The sequence below is a fragment of the Cibotium barometz genome, chromosome 64, assembly GCF_041138505.1.
Source record: "Cibotium barometz isolate CiBa-2024 chromosome 64, ASM4113850v1, whole genome shotgun sequence".
In the NCBI taxonomy this organism is placed as follows: Eukaryota; Viridiplantae; Streptophyta; class Polypodiopsida; order Cyatheales; family Cibotiaceae; genus Cibotium; species Cibotium barometz.
The window spans coordinates 22949442-22966533 of record NC_141109.1 but is presented as its reverse complement, the minus strand read 5'-3'; positions in this window follow the sequence as shown (position 1 = coordinate 22966533).

Below are 17092 nucleotides of genomic sequence, written 5' to 3'. Positions count from 1 at the left end.
CTCATGGCATTGATCCCTTCCCTTGTGGATGGGAGACTATGTACACAACTTTGGTGGCTCTTAGAGGTCCCATAGGCCATCTTCTAAAAAATGGACTTCTTTTTTAGATGATAAAGTAGAGAGCAAGGGTACCACTTGGATGCGCACATTCCACTTGGATGCGCACATTCATGCCCATTGATATTTGGATGTATCCGTTGAGCGCTTAATGGGAGACTTTCTGGAGTTCTTTCTTGGAGCACTCATCATGTGTATTAGTGTGTCCATAGACACTATGGTAGGTTCTTGTATATCTTCCCATTATTGGGGATGGGTTCTTGTTTTTACCATCTTCCCTTTCCTTTGGAGCAAGTTCTTAAGGATGTTGCTTTTTTTATTCTAATAGTTTCATCTCCTTGGTTATCAGTGCCCTTGGTGTGTAGGAAGGTTCACGTGGCTTGGGCCTCCATGTTTATTTATGTTCTTGTGGCTTCTGTTAGCACTATCCTCTTCAGGTGGTGGTCACCCTAGGCTGCCATTCCATCCTAGCAACCTTGTTCATTGACACACTAGAATGTTCTAGTCTTTGATCATTCTTTTACTTAGGTATCTATATGTTAGTGACACCCTCAAAATATCCTTAATTATGTGTCGGATCCTTGATTAGTTGACATGGAAAACACCTTGTCACATATGCATGCACATCTCTCCACATACCTTTCCAAAAGAAGCACTTCCTTATCTTGTTAAAGGACTTCTAGAGACCCAAATGCCCACCATAGGGGTCACATGCATCTCTTACATCTTGTATGATGAAGTAGGTATGGGATAAACCTTGTCCCTATAGTACAAGAAGAGAATTTTTGAGCTCATAATGTGGCAAATCTTCATGGGTACCATGAAGATTTGCATCTCTTACATCTTGTATGATGAAGTAGGTATGGGATAAACCTTGTCCCTATAGTACAAGAAGAGAATTTTTGAGCTCATAATGTGGCAAATCTTCATGGGTACCATGCTGTAATTTTGTACCATTTGAGACACCTCCCCATCCAAGAGATACTCCTCTTGGATGCCCATGACCAAATCCTTACGCAATTCTGAAATTGCATTCATTGAGCATGTCCACATTTGTGAAAGAGCGTCGGCCACTACATTATCTTTTCCTTTTATATAAGTGATTTTTGAGATTGAAACTTCAAGAAGTACATTGCCTTTTATACGCTTAAAAGCCTTATCTTTGACACATCACATTTTTGGGGCAAAGACACATGGCTAGGCTTATGACATCACTATTTATCACATTCACACAAAAAAGGCTATAAGGGGCTGTTCACACACACACACTCACTTACTCGCATAAGTGAGTGTTTACACATAGACACAAGTGGGTTCACACACATGAAGACTCTAAAACACAACAAACCCCCCTTTTTGGAGTAAAGGTGGAGATAACCCGAGATAAACCTTCAATAGGCCCTATTGATTTGGGCTCAACACTACATTCTAATGCTCCATCTAAGACATGCTCCCTACTGCTAGACTTAGAGGCTAGTAAGTGTGGTTTAGAGGCTAGTGAGCTTGGCACAAAAGGCTTTGAGGCTCAACAAGAGGCTTAACAAGCATGGATGTGTAGAGACTTAGAGGTTTAGGGAATAGGTGCCAAAAGAGCTTGACCACTCCCTTGATCTAAAAGAGGCATAGATTTGAAGTACTACAACTTTTTATACCACAAGGCGGTACAAACACATAAAAACTAACAAACATGGCAAACTCCTATTATAAATTGACCCGAGCAAAGGATTCAGGACATTAAACTAAAAAAGATAGATTTTAACAACACCCCATGGTAGAACATCGATGATGATATGATGTCATCTTCTTGTGTCAATGTTTCCAAGATTTCAACACTTGATGGTCAAGTGTGGGAAGTGTACTTGAAAAGAACAACATATGTCTTGTGAGATGATGTTTGTAGTACAAATTGTTATAATTGTTTTAAGCATTAGAACCTTGCTCTTATACCATGAAGGTTGGATAATAGTTGGGAAGTTAAATGTCCAAGCATAAGCAATAATAGGATGGGCTTGCATGCATTTAGTTGAAACTATCACTATGATAGCAAGGATGAGATGTGGTGTTAGTTAGATCCAAACTTCTTGTGTGTAGGTTACATTACTCTTATTTGGTCTATTGCTACACCATAGCCATGGGAAAACATGTACTTGATTTTTGGACAAGTATCAAGGTAAAGTGGAGAAATAAAACAAAAATGCATGCTCTGGTGCTTTGAAGGCCCAAGAACCTGGGTTTCAAGAGGCAACATGAAGAAATGAATCTCATAGACATCTATTTTTCTTTTCATGAATCTTACCCTTGATATGCAGATATTGTATTCTAGAAATTTATTTATTTATTTTCACTCAACTTTCACTTCACAGATTTGGTTTGATTCATGAGTCTTACCATGTAAACTAAGCTCTTCAATTTCTAGATTTGATTCAAATCTAGCCCTAATGGCACCGTAATATTTTTGAAATGGTTATTTTTTGCTTTATTTAGAAAAGACAACCCTCTTTTTTTCTTTTCAATGCATAATATTTCATCAAATTTTTCTAAAGGAAATGTTTATGTAAACTACACTTACGAGAGTGTGTACTAGAACTAGCGTATAAATTATGATGGCTCACCTTCTCATGTGTAATGTTTTGGAGATAATAGAGAGCAATTCTTATTGGAAGTATGTAAACTATACTTATGAGAGTGTATATCAGAACTAGCATATAAATTATAAGTGCTTACCTTCTTATGTGTAAAGTTTTAGAATAATAAAGATCACTTTTAATTGGAAAAGACTAATTGCTCACACTGACTTTTGCATCAAAATGGTGATGCCCATTGACATTATGACATTGACAAGTCGAGTCAGAGGCAAGAAAGAGATATTGGCTAGTTGAGCCAAAGTCAAGAAAGAGCTATTGCTCTCACAAGTAGGTTTCAAACACTACTACTACGTGTATCTATAAGTGCAATGATTATGTGCATCTTTGCCACCAGTGTATTAAGAGCTTTGCATTCTTACATATGTTTTTTTTCACACTAAAGTCACCATATTCCCAAATGGAAAATGTCACTTAAAAAATTAGGCTTGGGTGCAACTAAAGATAAAATGCACAACTTTCATTACACAAAGTTGTTAGTAGCATGGATCCTACTATGATCATGCCTAATTATTAAAATTTTTCTTTTATCGTGCATATATGTATGTATGTATGTATGTATGTGAATATATATATATATATATATATATATATATATATATAGAGAGAGAGAGAGAGAGAGAGAGAGAGAGAGTCTTTGTATTAAACATAATACAATAATCTTGAGTAAAGAAATCTACTCGAAAAACACTACCACTTTGATTCAAATAATATGTTTACATGACCTATGAAGCAACTATAGAGGTACATAAATCATGTTTTGAAAGTACATGATGAAAAGTCTCATCACAAAGTATCTTTAGTGAACCACAATAACAACATTTTGATAAAACTAGTAAGCATTGAGAAGGTAGGTCCTGTTACCATCGATACAATCAAACAAAACATATAGATTAGTCTGAATGCGTGTTGCAGGTGTCAAGGGACCTAACCACATGTCATAGATGTAACCCAACCCAAACTAGTTATGATCAAAAGCCAAAAAACTAGTATTTATCACACCTAGATTATATACAGTTTTTGTGATGCAAGTACATCATGTGCTTCCAGAGGCTAAGAAAAGTTGTAACATTTTTGCCATATGCATCCATAAGCATTATCAAATCCCATAAGGACCATACTAAGATTATAGCTAGAATACAACAAGGTGGACCATACTAAGATTATGGCTAGAATACAACAAGGTGGACCAAGATAAAAGACCATTCACATTAGAATCTTTTATGTATCCAAACCCTTAGAACCATCCACCCTAGTTAACGGGGTGGACCATGATAAAAAACCATCAAAATTTTCTATGTATCATAATTTTTGAGTGATAATCACCACCCATCCAAGTTAGCAGGGCGAATCATAAGTTTTTTGAAAATACCTTAGAACCCAAAACCCCTACTAGTAGGAGATTCTCCAACAACCATTGCATCCATGCAGCATAATGTAAGAATCTATAGATTATTACCAAGAATCCCATGGAAGTCACAAAGTTTTTTAGAGGGCGACCATCAGCCCATAAAATTTTTCACAGGGTAACATTTTCTAATAAAAAAGAAACTCCAAACATCTAGTAGCCATAAATGGCTAGCTTTTAGGTTTATTATCTCTTTAAAATGGTCTTCAAAGTGTGGACCAAACCCATGCCATATAATAATATTATTAACCAATTTATAAACTTAACATGTGTAGCATCTAAATCAGATTTTGAATGTGTGTGTGTGTGTGCGCGCGCGCGCGTGCGCGTACACACACACACACAGAGGAATCCCTATGTTGCAACATGTCATGGTGGCCCCAACATATCATAGGGAAACCTAAAAAGGACAACACAACATAATCAAGTTTTGAAAACCATTAAATAACCAATGCAAGATCAAAGGAGCCAAAAGAGGCACCTAGATCAAGCATCTAAATCGGCTTTAACACACACACACACACACACACACACACACACAGAGGAATACCTGCTTTGCAACATGCCATGGCAACCCCAAAATATCATAAGGCAACTAAAACAACATCTGAATCAATATATATACATACACAACAATGATAGGGTAAGCATACCAAACACCGCCATTCACATCGCATCAATCTTGAGCCACCTAAACATCCAAAGGGCAAATAACTATCATAAGAAAATTGAAAGCACCTAGTATATAGATTGAAAATTGTATGTGTGGGTGAATCAACCTGAAAAACTCAAGAAAGCGGGGTATATATATCCTTGCTAGTATGTTCATGGTGGTAGCCCCAACTATCAAAGGACAAACATCCCATTCAGTAGTTTGAACAACATCAATTATAAACCAAAAAAAGAGGTGAACGAGTGTACCCATGTAGAGGCACTCCCTGCAGAAGTGAGAACTATAGACATGGTATAGGTATCAAAACCACAGAAAGCTACAATAAAACTAAGTTAGTTAGAAAACTTACCCGAATATAGGAGATATATAGTTTGCAGATGCGCCATAGTAGATACAATCCTTCCACACAAAGGCATGTTCCCAGTAGTAAATTCCCATAAACAGAGGTCGTCTACCTCATAGTCAACTAGACCCAAAAATAGCAGGTGTTGTGATAAATAATGATTATTATATATAATATTAGAATGGTATCACAAGAGTGGGTCGAGAGTAAGCTAATGAGAGGGAGAAGCCTAAACTCAAACCTATTTTAAAATTCACACATAAATGTTTCAAACAAGCCTTTTAAAATATCATAATTATTTACACCAGCTATCTTTATCGTACGCCCTCCATCTAAGTAAAAAAGGTAGATAAATTTATGCTAATGTGTTGCAACATTCTTTACCTAATCTACCACTATTTCAAACTAAGGCCTTTTTACACTTTTCTAATACAATATTGTAAAACTTAAATTTCAAACAAACAAAGCCTTAAGGAGGGTGGAGATAATCATTGATTCTAAGAAATAAGAACTCCATTGTAACAACACAACTTGTGGGGTTGAAATGGCCACAACTTTCAGTGACATAAGAAATCTCACACTTATGTGCCTTGCAAGTACATTATATATAGGCATGTGGTCTTATCTTCCACATGGACTACATTAACTCCATCTTGATCATCACAAGTGGCCTTTCTAATGAGTCATCTTTGTAGCAATTTTGCAAGATATTTGCTCAAGGCTTTCATGTCAAATATGCTAAAAAATCAAACCTTTCAATACATAAACAAATCTTGATTTAACTTTACATCAACCTCCTAAAATTCTAATAACCTCCTTAATGACAAGCTAGAGGAAAAAACATGATGATTGCATGCATGAGGCCATTAATGCTTGTAAAGAAATAATCATGTCATGCTCTCCCATAGAAATCTCAAGCACATGATTTAAATTCTCAAGAATAAGAGGGTCCATGGTACTCCCATAGAAATCTCGAGCACATGTGAATCAGATTCTTAAGAATAAGAGGGCCCATGGTACTCCCCCCCCTTCCTGCCAACATCTTGCACTCCTTCCAATATTAGGGTTGTTCTACAACACAAATGTTCAAAGCTGGGTTTGTCTTTAGAAGGATGGCCTTCCTAGATAATATTTGCTTCACTTGACTTTTGTTCAAATGCCTTTTTCTAGCATGCCTTCTCAAGATGCCCTTTCTTCTTGCAATAATGCCAAACTTTGTTGTTAAGGGTTTTGTGGTTTGTGGTGTAATATTTACTTAAAGAAAGAATATTAACCTATGGGTTAAAAATTTAGGGCTTTTGATCTCATATCTTCATCTAAGAGACTAGAGCTAATTTAGATTGAGCATAAGGATTGGATTCAATGTTGGTGTGACTGGGTAGCAAGCTCTAGTTATTAAAATCTTCTCCTCCCAATGAGTGTATTTTGCAATGGCCTTCACTTCAAAGATACCTTCTTCAATGCTGAGGGATACATTAAAAGAACCACCACCAAAATCAATGATCAAAACATTCTTCCCACCAAGAATGGTGGTCTAGCAACTGCACCAATGGGCTCATTGATGATTATCATCACATTCAAGCCTGGCATCCTTGATGGGGCTTGCCTCTTTAGAGTCATTGAAGTAGGCAAGAAACAGTAATGGTGTTGATTGGAACCATGCAAAAGCGTTTCTTGGTTGTTTTGCAAGGAACTGAGCAGATGACAAGATTCTCTTTCTTTCACATTTCAAGCTTTGGATATAATTGTGGTGAGTTCTTGGCTATGTCCAAGCACAAAGAGATTTGATCTCGTCAATGCTTATACATATTGTAGTGTTATGGTCTATGGTTGTGAGTTTTACAAAACCTAGCAAGAGACTTAAATCTTGAAAGCCATTGACAAGGGCTTTTACTTTTTCGAATGCATATATACCCTAGTTTCGTAAGGAATGAACTAATGGTGTGATTAGAAGAAGATTCCATGCATTTTGGTTAAAAATTGAAGCTTTGGAGTGCCATTGCAATCATTACATGCTTTCTACAAGCATTCATGCCTTTATCATGACTTCTTGAAGCTTCCATAAGAATCTAGTTGATTTGTGCATTTCTTGAGCAAGAAATTGAAAATGCTATGTATAAGGGAATGCTATGAAGCTTGGACCATAAACCTTGCCATTGATAAAATTGATGCTTCATTTTGGCATTGTGACTAAGCTCATGGTTTTCCCCATGCCATGTAATGTGTAATGAAGCCTTTGGAGTGATTGGATGCTATGGAGAGCATTAAAATGCTGATACTATTGACTTGTTTTATCATGTATGCCTATTGGTAAAAGGCATTGATTGTGGAAGAAATTTGTAGCAAGGAGACTATGGAAAATGAACTTAAGAAGTGATTTGTAAATGGTAAGTAAATGAACTTAATAAGTGATTTGTAAATGGTAATAAGCATATATTATAAATGCTTGCTCATGTAAGTGCTTCATCCATATCCTTTTTCTTACACATTTCCATTTTCGCATACTTTCATTGCTAGGAGGATGTGTGAGGCACCCTTGGCACATTAGTGGAGAAGACAAGGGTAGAGATCTTTTGAACTCCCATGAGCTTCATGCCACCCAGGGTCATGGTACCCGAGCATGAGGGGGATCCTAGGTATTGGCAGTGAAAACATGGCCCTAACCTTTGCCTAGAAATTCCAAACTTGGTAAAGGGTTAGGAAGACTTAGTCGAGAGATCAGCAAAAAAGCACTCCATGGACAAACATTACATCGGATGTTGTTATGGCTATGGAATCCAAATGATCAAAAAAACATTGAAAGACAAGTGATGCATAAGGCAATGTAATGGATTTGATGCAAAGTGGCATAATGCAAAAGTGTGTGAGAGGGGAGGGACTGTGGGATTTTAATGCTAATAAAAAGGGGCTAGATTTGCTCTTGAAGTGTGTGAGCAAGTGGAAAAAATGGGACTCTAATGATTAAGTGGGTACATTTTAAACGTTGGGGATTTTTCAAATAAAAAAATAAAATAAAATAAAGAGCCTTACATGTGCATCACAATGAAGATCCAACGACCGTTTGCTCCTTCTACAGTGGATCCTTGGCTATCAATTAAGAAAGAGAGGGCTTAGTGCATCCTTCTAGTGGAATCAAGCATTGTCTTTGATACATTGAGGCTATTGATGGTGCACATAGACATCTATTGACCATATAAAAATGAACTTCAGTGGATCCATACTTTATGGCCACCAAAAACACTCGAGAAAGAAATGAACTTCAATGGATCCATACTTTATGGCAATTGAAGGGCCTTGAACCACTAGAAACACTTGAGAAAGAAAAACCACACCAAAAATGAACTTCAGTGGATCCATACTTTATGGCCACCAAAAACACTCGAGAAAGAAATGAACTTCAATGGATCCATACTTATGGCAATTGAAGGGCCTTGAACCACTAGAAACACTTGAGAAAGAAAGACCACACCAAAAATAAATCCTTGACAGAAGTAGAGAGAGGCAAGGAGCTAAGCACAAAGACCTTAGACTAGTCCTAAAGCTAAGAAAGAGAGAGGCAAGGAGCTAAGCACAAAGACCTTAGACTAGTCCTAAAGCTAAGAAAGAGAGAGGCAAGGAGCTAAAACAAAAGTAGAGCGAGAGGCAAGGAGCTAAGAGCAAAGACCTTAGACTAGTCCTAAAGAAGGTGTAAAATATGGAAGTCCACTTTGTGTAATTTGAGAAAGCCAAAAGAAGCCATGATAGACCACCTAGAACATTGTATAATGGATTGACCCCAAAGTTAAAGAGGTAAGTCTAGCAGGACCACCAAAACATGTCTTCATTGTAAAAGATCTCACTCTTGATGAAGAAATATTTCATCTCATTAGCTCTCTGAAAGATTTTGAGGAGTTCTTTACCTAGAAGTATATACATGAAGGACATACCTCCCAAAGTGGTCAAACATTCGATCCGTTTATTGTATCAGAGTCCCTTAGAATGCTGGCTTTGGGTGAAACACAAGAACCTTTGTGTAATTTTGCCCTTATAAATTGAGTTATTATATGTAATACCTTTGCTAAGGTGCAAATCTGGTGGTATTTTGACACAACAAAACAACAAAACAAGACATGGCGAAGGGTAGCAAATTGGTTGTAGCTCTCTATGGCTTTCTCAGAGGGAGCGCTCGCCCACCACTTGGGTGAAACACAATGGGGCACATCGTCTCAATCAATGACAAGAAAATAAAACTGGATATATATGAGATGTTGAGTCACTAATGGGATGCGATCTCAAGGCTATGTTACATCAAGATCTTTTTGCATAAACTCCTTAAGGTTAAGAAGAGCATTAACAAACTAAAAAAGATCACCATTTTTCAACTATGTTCCATACTCCTAATGCCACAAGTAGTGGCATATAATTTTCTTACACCTCCCAAGCTTTGGTGAAGTAAGGTTATCCTCTCATGATGGAGATCATTAAATGAATGAAGTTACTTTGAAATTTTTAGTACACCATTCTATGGTTGTGAGTTGTTAGCTTCAACCCTTTATGCCTAAGTTTCTTCCCAATAATAAATTATTCTATCCTTTTGAGAAATACAAGCCACTAAAGCCACTAGGTAATCCAACCATTTTGAACTATATTTAGGGAAAGTTTCTTTAAATTATGTTGAATGTTAAATGAAGGATTCAAAATTTAAAGAGTTGTTTCAATCGTCCCCCTCAAACACAAACTATAAAAACAGCTTGATAATTTCAGAAAGCCTAAAGCCACATAAGAATAATGTTGTGGAGATTAGTATGGATAAGCAGAATACCTAGGATTCATATAGTTGAGCTCTAAATAGAATCATGAAATTTTCATTTTCTTGTGAAAGTCTTGTAAATTAGGACATTATGAAGATTGTGCATCATCCCATTTGTGAAATAGATAAATTAAAACTAGGTTTTAGTGTGTGAAGCATTGAGCTCTCTTCATATAATTTTGATAGAGTGTGGCACATTGAGCTCTCTTCATTCAATTTTGAAAATGTGTGAAGCATTGAGCTCTCTTTATATGCAATTTTGATAGGTATGCTAATGTAAAATCTTTGATCACGATATTTGATGAGAGGCATGTTATTCCACAAAGAAAATTTAAACTCTCTCTCTCTCTCTCTCTCTCTCTCATGCATAGACATTAGAGAAGGTCCATGTTAAAATATTAGGATGAATTGTAGTATTTTAACCAACAAGAAGATCTTTAATAAAAATAATAATGAACATAACAATGTAAAGTTTTCAATAAACTGGCATTGCATTATATTTCTTATCTTAATCTCATATGAGATGGTATTTAGAGAAAAGGGACCCTCAGTCCATTTGAACACACTACGTGGTATTTAGAGAAAAGAGACCCTCAATCCATTTAAACACACTAGATGGTATTTAGAGAAAAGAAACCCTCGGTCCATTTGAACACACTAGGTGGTGTTTAGAGAAAAGAGTCAGCGATCCATTTGACGAGTCAACACACTAGGTGGTATTTAGAGAAAAGAGACCCTTGGTCCATTGATGAGTCAACACACTAGGTGGTATTTAGAGAAAAGAGGGCCTTGGTCCATTTGATGAGTCAACACACTAGGTGGTATTTAGAGAAAAGAGGGCCTTGGTCCATTTGATGAGTCACCACACTAGGTGTTAACAACAATGTCACAAACTCTCATATGCACTATATAGGCACCTTCTTTTGTGACATACCATCATATGTTCTTGACCTATCTCTATCCATGATTGTGTCTTCTTTTACCACATACCCTTATAAAATCACACTCTAAAAGCTTAGTATAAGGACACCTAAATACATGTTCCAATGGATCAACACCCTACTTCAACTAGCAAAATGGTTAATATATACAAATTTACATACACTTCAAACAAATATGCTTCCTTTGTTTACATCAAACACATGCGTTTTGTTTACATTAAACACATGCATTTTTCAAGGGTATGATGCATGGTGCGGACACTGTGTCATGCATACTCTTTTCTGTCATGCATACTCTTTGGTCATGTGGAATCTCGCCATCCTCTCACCTAAGAATCACATGTCAATGTGGCTCTATGGGCCTTAAATTTCAATGTAAAATAAAGCTTAGATGACCATATATGCATTTCTTCTCGGGATGGTTAGACCATTCCAAGTTAATTGTGTTAAATGAAGTCTCAATTTCCATTTTCTAGTATTAGACAACCATGGTTAGCGGTTAGCCATATGGGCTTGGAACAAGTGTGAAATTCTTTAAGATGTGGCATGGAGCTAATCACTTTACCCTCTTATGCTTCTCTTGACTTCAACTCTTATTCCCCACTCCAACTTAGGCTATGATCAGATATGATAAATGTCATTGGGAACTTACTTGCTACCCCTACCCATCCATGCTCCAAAGTGAAACTTCCATTTAATCGCTTCACTCTTTTTGTTCACTCCATCGATGTGTCATTCACCATGGTTTCTTTGTCAAACATATAATGGTTCTCTCTCTCTCTCTCTCTCTCTCTCTCTCTCTCTCTCTCTCTCTCTCTCTCTCTCTCTCTCTCTCTCTCGCGTGCGCGCGCACACCACACACACACACAAAGTGAAACTTCCATTTAATCACTCCAATCTACTTGTTTGCTCCATCGATGTGTCAATCACCATGGTTGTTTTGTCACATGTGATGGTTCATTCTCTCTCTCTCTCTCTCTCTCTCTCTCTCTCTCTCTCTCTCTCTCTCTCTCTCTCTCTCTCCAAACACAAGCATGATAGCTAGATGCAAAATGCACAATTTTGGATACACACTCTCAAGCTCACTCTCTTTCTTTCTAGAATACGCATTAGCCTAAGAATCTCTTTAATTATGCATAAGAATGTGGCCATATAATAGTAAAGATCAATACTTGGCTCTTGTGTTCACACTTGACCATCCATCACATAAAATGACTAAACCAAAGACATATGAAATATAACATTAGTCTTTTTACATTGGACATGGAACTATCTTCCCTTGCTCACACATATATGCATGCGCTAAACTTTGATGATCCAAAGAATGGAAAATTATAAAATAAATGTGGATCTCTTAATCTCATTACATAAAATTCATTTAGTAATCTTCTTTTCTTAATCTAGCTTTGAGTGGTTTGTGTTGCTTGACTAAACCAAAGACATATGCATTCTAACATTAGTCTTTTTACATTGGACATGGAACTATCTTCCATTGCTCACACAAGATCAAGATTAAGATCTACATTGACATGAAGAAGGTCAAGAGCTACATTGACAAGATCAGCATCTTTAAGCAAAGATGAAGAGACCTCAATAGAGGTCAACTATGCACAAGATGATTGGGCATTCTAGACCAACTAGAACCTACCCAGCACCTATGGTCACTCCTTTATCCTAAGTGAAATGCAATCATAACTAGATGTCTAGCATTTGTCATCATAACTAGCATTGTAAACCATCATGAGTAACACCTACGGGCACTTGGATGGTCATCATAAATAGTAACTAGAGCTAGTATTGACATCATAGTAGCCATGTATATTTTGTTGAGGGAGGGTGTTGAAATAATACATATGCCATTAGGGATATGGGCATATGGTTCTATGGTCTAAAGGGCTAATTTGGGACAAGGTTTGTGGGTGGAAAGAGTCTTAGGTTACACTACGTTCTAGGCAATGGGTGCTCTTTTTGATGCACTTTTGGATTAGGTAAATGGGATTACTCTTTAATCATCTTTAATCACTTTTGTACCAAGCCTATAAATAGGATAGCATCCAATGAATAGTTACAACACAAACACATAAACACTCTAGTCCTTCTACATTCTCATTCTTTCTCTCACATTGTCATTATGTTAACATTTTACTCCTAATCTCGTGTGATTAGGAGTAAACACTCTAGTCCTTCTACATTCTCATTCTTTCTCTCACATTGTCATTATGTTAACATTTTACTCCTAATCTCGTGGGTTAGTCTTAGCCTCTCTTGCTTAGCCTAATGTTGCCTTCACCGTTAGTTTAATCATCATGTTTAATCCACCATAGATTCCAACGAGAGAGAGAGAGAGAGAGAGAGAGAGAGAGAGAGAGAGAGAGAGAGAATTTTCCATCCTTACAAATTTGTGGAGAAGAGGGCTACACCGTGCCAAGGGGCCTAGGAGAGGAGCAGATAAGCATTAAGCCCAGGGCGAACCAACAACCAAGGCTAAGCTCTCGTGCTCTTGGCGGGGCGAGTTGAGAGCAATGAACTATGCTGTGAGCTGAGAGCTAGAGAGCTCTATAATGCTATGTGCTTGCCTGTTGTTATCTCTAGTGGGCTAAGAGCTCTTTTTTTTTTGGCAATGCTTAAAGATGCCAACACTCCTTTAGTGAGAGAGGATATGATTTGTTGAGTCTCTTCTTTTATTTGTTGAGTCTCTTCTTTTATTTGTTTTCAGCTTGGTGGTTGATTGGAATATTGTCATGAGCTCAATGAAACCAAGCTACTGTGGTTGTCAAAGTTTGTTGAGCCTTTTATGAAGGTGGTGATGCTCAAGTGCCTTTTATGAAGGTGGTGATGCTCAAGTGCCTTGTAGTCCTCAATATCCCTTCTTCTCATAGGATTATCGTGTTGAGGGTTAACACAGAGCTATAATGCTCATAGTTATGTTATGATGTACCTTGCCAACTTTACTTTTTGTTACGCACTCAACCAACACCATTTTTTTCACTTGCTTAGTGATGGTTCACACTACTCTAGTGCATACAATTGGTCTTGCTCTTAGCACTCCAATAAATCTAGATGTACTACTCCACAGTTGTCTTCTATCAATAGGCCACATTATCTCTCCTCAGAGGAGAGCCTTATTATCAATCCGTCTACTTGTATTCACTTACCAATCATCATCTTTAGTGTCAAGAACATATTCTACACATTCTGCATCTCACTCTTTAATTTCCAACCACGAACATAAGAGGAAGGCTGTAAGAAATTAAGTAGATAGCCCCTCTCGTATGAGTCCACCAACAACAAATTATGGTGTTGGAATCTGTGATTAGTTACCTTAATTAGCAGTAGTATGCTTTTTTTTAAACTACTAATGAAGCTTAGGCTGAATGGGCTTTGTTGCATTGTTTCCTCTATGCATAGAATTCTCGTTTCAAGGGACATTGTTGAAAATCACATGAACTTTGACCTAACTGTCTTCTTTGTGCTTTGAGATCTACGCGCTTCTTGGCGAGCTTGCAATTGCAAGCAGCTTATTGTTGGTGTTACTCTAGGTATTGAAAATTCAGACAAGATTGGTAACTGTACTAACTTTCTTGATCAAGAAACTATCCAAGCTGCTCTAAATCACCATACTTGCAAGCTTCAATCCTTAATCACCTTGTTTATGCCATAGTGTCACTAATCACCTTGATTAGTATCACTAATCATCATGATTAAGCCAAAGATTATCTTAACCTTACAAAATCACACCAAATAGACTTGTTATCCACTTATTTGCTTCTTTCTCAACCTTTCTTGTATAGTAAGCTTTCTTTGCAAGAAAATTGATCAAGAACTCGATTTACTTTTCTTTTTAAAACTGAGAATGACACTTTTGTGTAGGTTAGGGACCCTAATGAGTGCACCAGATTGTGTACTGGTGCTTGCACCATAGGGGTTGGCTTCGATTCCTAACAGGGTTGAGAGATGCAAATGTTATTGTTAGTGTACTAGATCTGAAGTGAATTCTCTCTTCATAGCTTGGAATCCAATATACATCAAAATGTTGCAAAAATCTTGCCCTACTTCCACCAAGATTCAGCAATCTTGTTTTTTTGCATCAAGTTATCTTGCATCAAATTTTAAAATCTTTCATGATTTTCTTGAAGTTTTTACAATTTCTCTCAAAGCAACACAATTCTTGCAAAGTATGATCAAGACATGAAAGATTTGATCAAGTACTACCTACTGCTACAATTTTGCACCAAGATTTGTTTTTCTACACTCATGTCTTTGCTAACTTTACAAATATTTACCAAGATTCTTATGTTCTAGATCAGCCTAGCTTAGCCTAGATTAGCATGGATTAGAGAAAGAAAGCTGAAGATCTAGTGTGTAATGTCATAAAAGGTACAATAGCTATATCCACCATGTTGACTTATATAGCCATTTACCCTAAAAGGTGTCCACACTAGCCCATGCCCAAAGCCTATGTGCCTAAACTCCAATGTGTATATGTGCTAATGGAAAATAGCTTTATTACATCTTCGATGGGGTTGGTGCCTCGCTGCTTTATGTAGTTATGTGCTCGTCGCGGCGCCTAGCTACCTACTATACCGTCGGTTTGTTGTGGGACCAATTGGCCGGTTAGCCATGCTAGTCTTGTTCAGTCCTTTGGGAATTGGGGTTTGGGTCTTAAGAAGAGAACCTTATTTTGAAGCCCTAGCCTAGGGTACACACTAATTTGCCCTGTCCACAAATTTGTTTTAACCTTTCACACTTCCTATTTCCACACCTAACCTTAATCAAGTGCCAGTCCACACTCCTACTCTACCCATTGTCTAACCCTTTGCCTCTTCACATCTACTTAGGCCTTAGGGGCATTTCGCATGCAATGTGCACTCTTGGGATTTGTTGGGTTTTGTACATACATAAACACATGGGGTATTTGTGAGGGGTGTTCATGTGCTTTCTATTTTGTGGAGATTACTCACACATGACCATTCTTTGGTGTGATCATTCGCATGCAGTGTGACATTGTGTGCATTATCGAGCCTTGTTCATGTGCTAGGGTTCATTTGGCATCTTGTTCACATGCCTAGCACACTGTGGGTACACTTTGGGGTTTTTTTGTAAACCTTGCTCACGTGCTTTGATGAGCATTGTTAGTGTTATTCACACACGTGAACATGGTTTATTACTGTTATCCTTCTGCTACCCGCCTTTCTCTCTTTGGCGTTAACATCATTTCGTCACTCTCGATAATTGGGGGTGCATGTGTGATGCTAGATTTGGAGGTCCTTCACACGCAGTACCATGGACTACCTAGCATAATCAGATCATACATCACCTTTGCTAACTTTGTGCATACATTTGGGACATCTGTGATGGTGCTGTGGTAAGTTCAGTCATGTGGGCATGATCCAAGGGTAGGGATGGCATCAAGCATTGATGGTGATGATACTTTTACACCTACCTACCTTCCTACACATCATTTGAATGCATTAGATGATCGTGAGGGCATACTAGAGGATCAAGAGCATTAGATTAGTGATGCATCCATTACACACAAGGTTAGAGATACTCCACAGGATACCCATGAGCATACGATGAACCATGAGGAGCTTAGGCCGCCTGAGTTTCTTGTGTTAGATGTGTTGGGGCATTTCTTTAGATTTTTCACATGTGGGGATATCTATGGTTTGACCACTACTCCTAGCTCTCATAGTGTACCTAGCAATGTGCATTTGGATATTGTTCATATGTTTAAGTAGTTGGGCATAGTGCATGAGGATAGTGATGACTTCATCGAGGTGAGGCCTCATAGGTGAGGCCTGAGTATACACACAGATCACATGGATTTTGAAAGCTTTACATTTAATTTAGGCATTTCATATGTCTAGTGATTATGTAGGCATACCATACATGTGATGATACATCAGTTTTTGGTCCAAGCCTTGACTTGGATTATGAAGCATTCTTTTGTGATGTTGGTGAATGCATATGCATTTATGTGGATACAATTTATTGGGCATTCACTTTTGGTCATATTGAGATCGTTGTTCTTTACTGACACGGCATGCCATCACAACATATTCATCTTTGACCTTGGTGGATATCTAGACCACGATCTTGGTGGCATATCTCTTTGATAAAGGCATCCTTGGTGACCACCTTTTGACGATGGGACGACATTACTTTATATTTGATCCTTGGGTTGATATAACTTACCCTTTTGATCCATGTGGCACAAGATCTATGGCTATGATCAA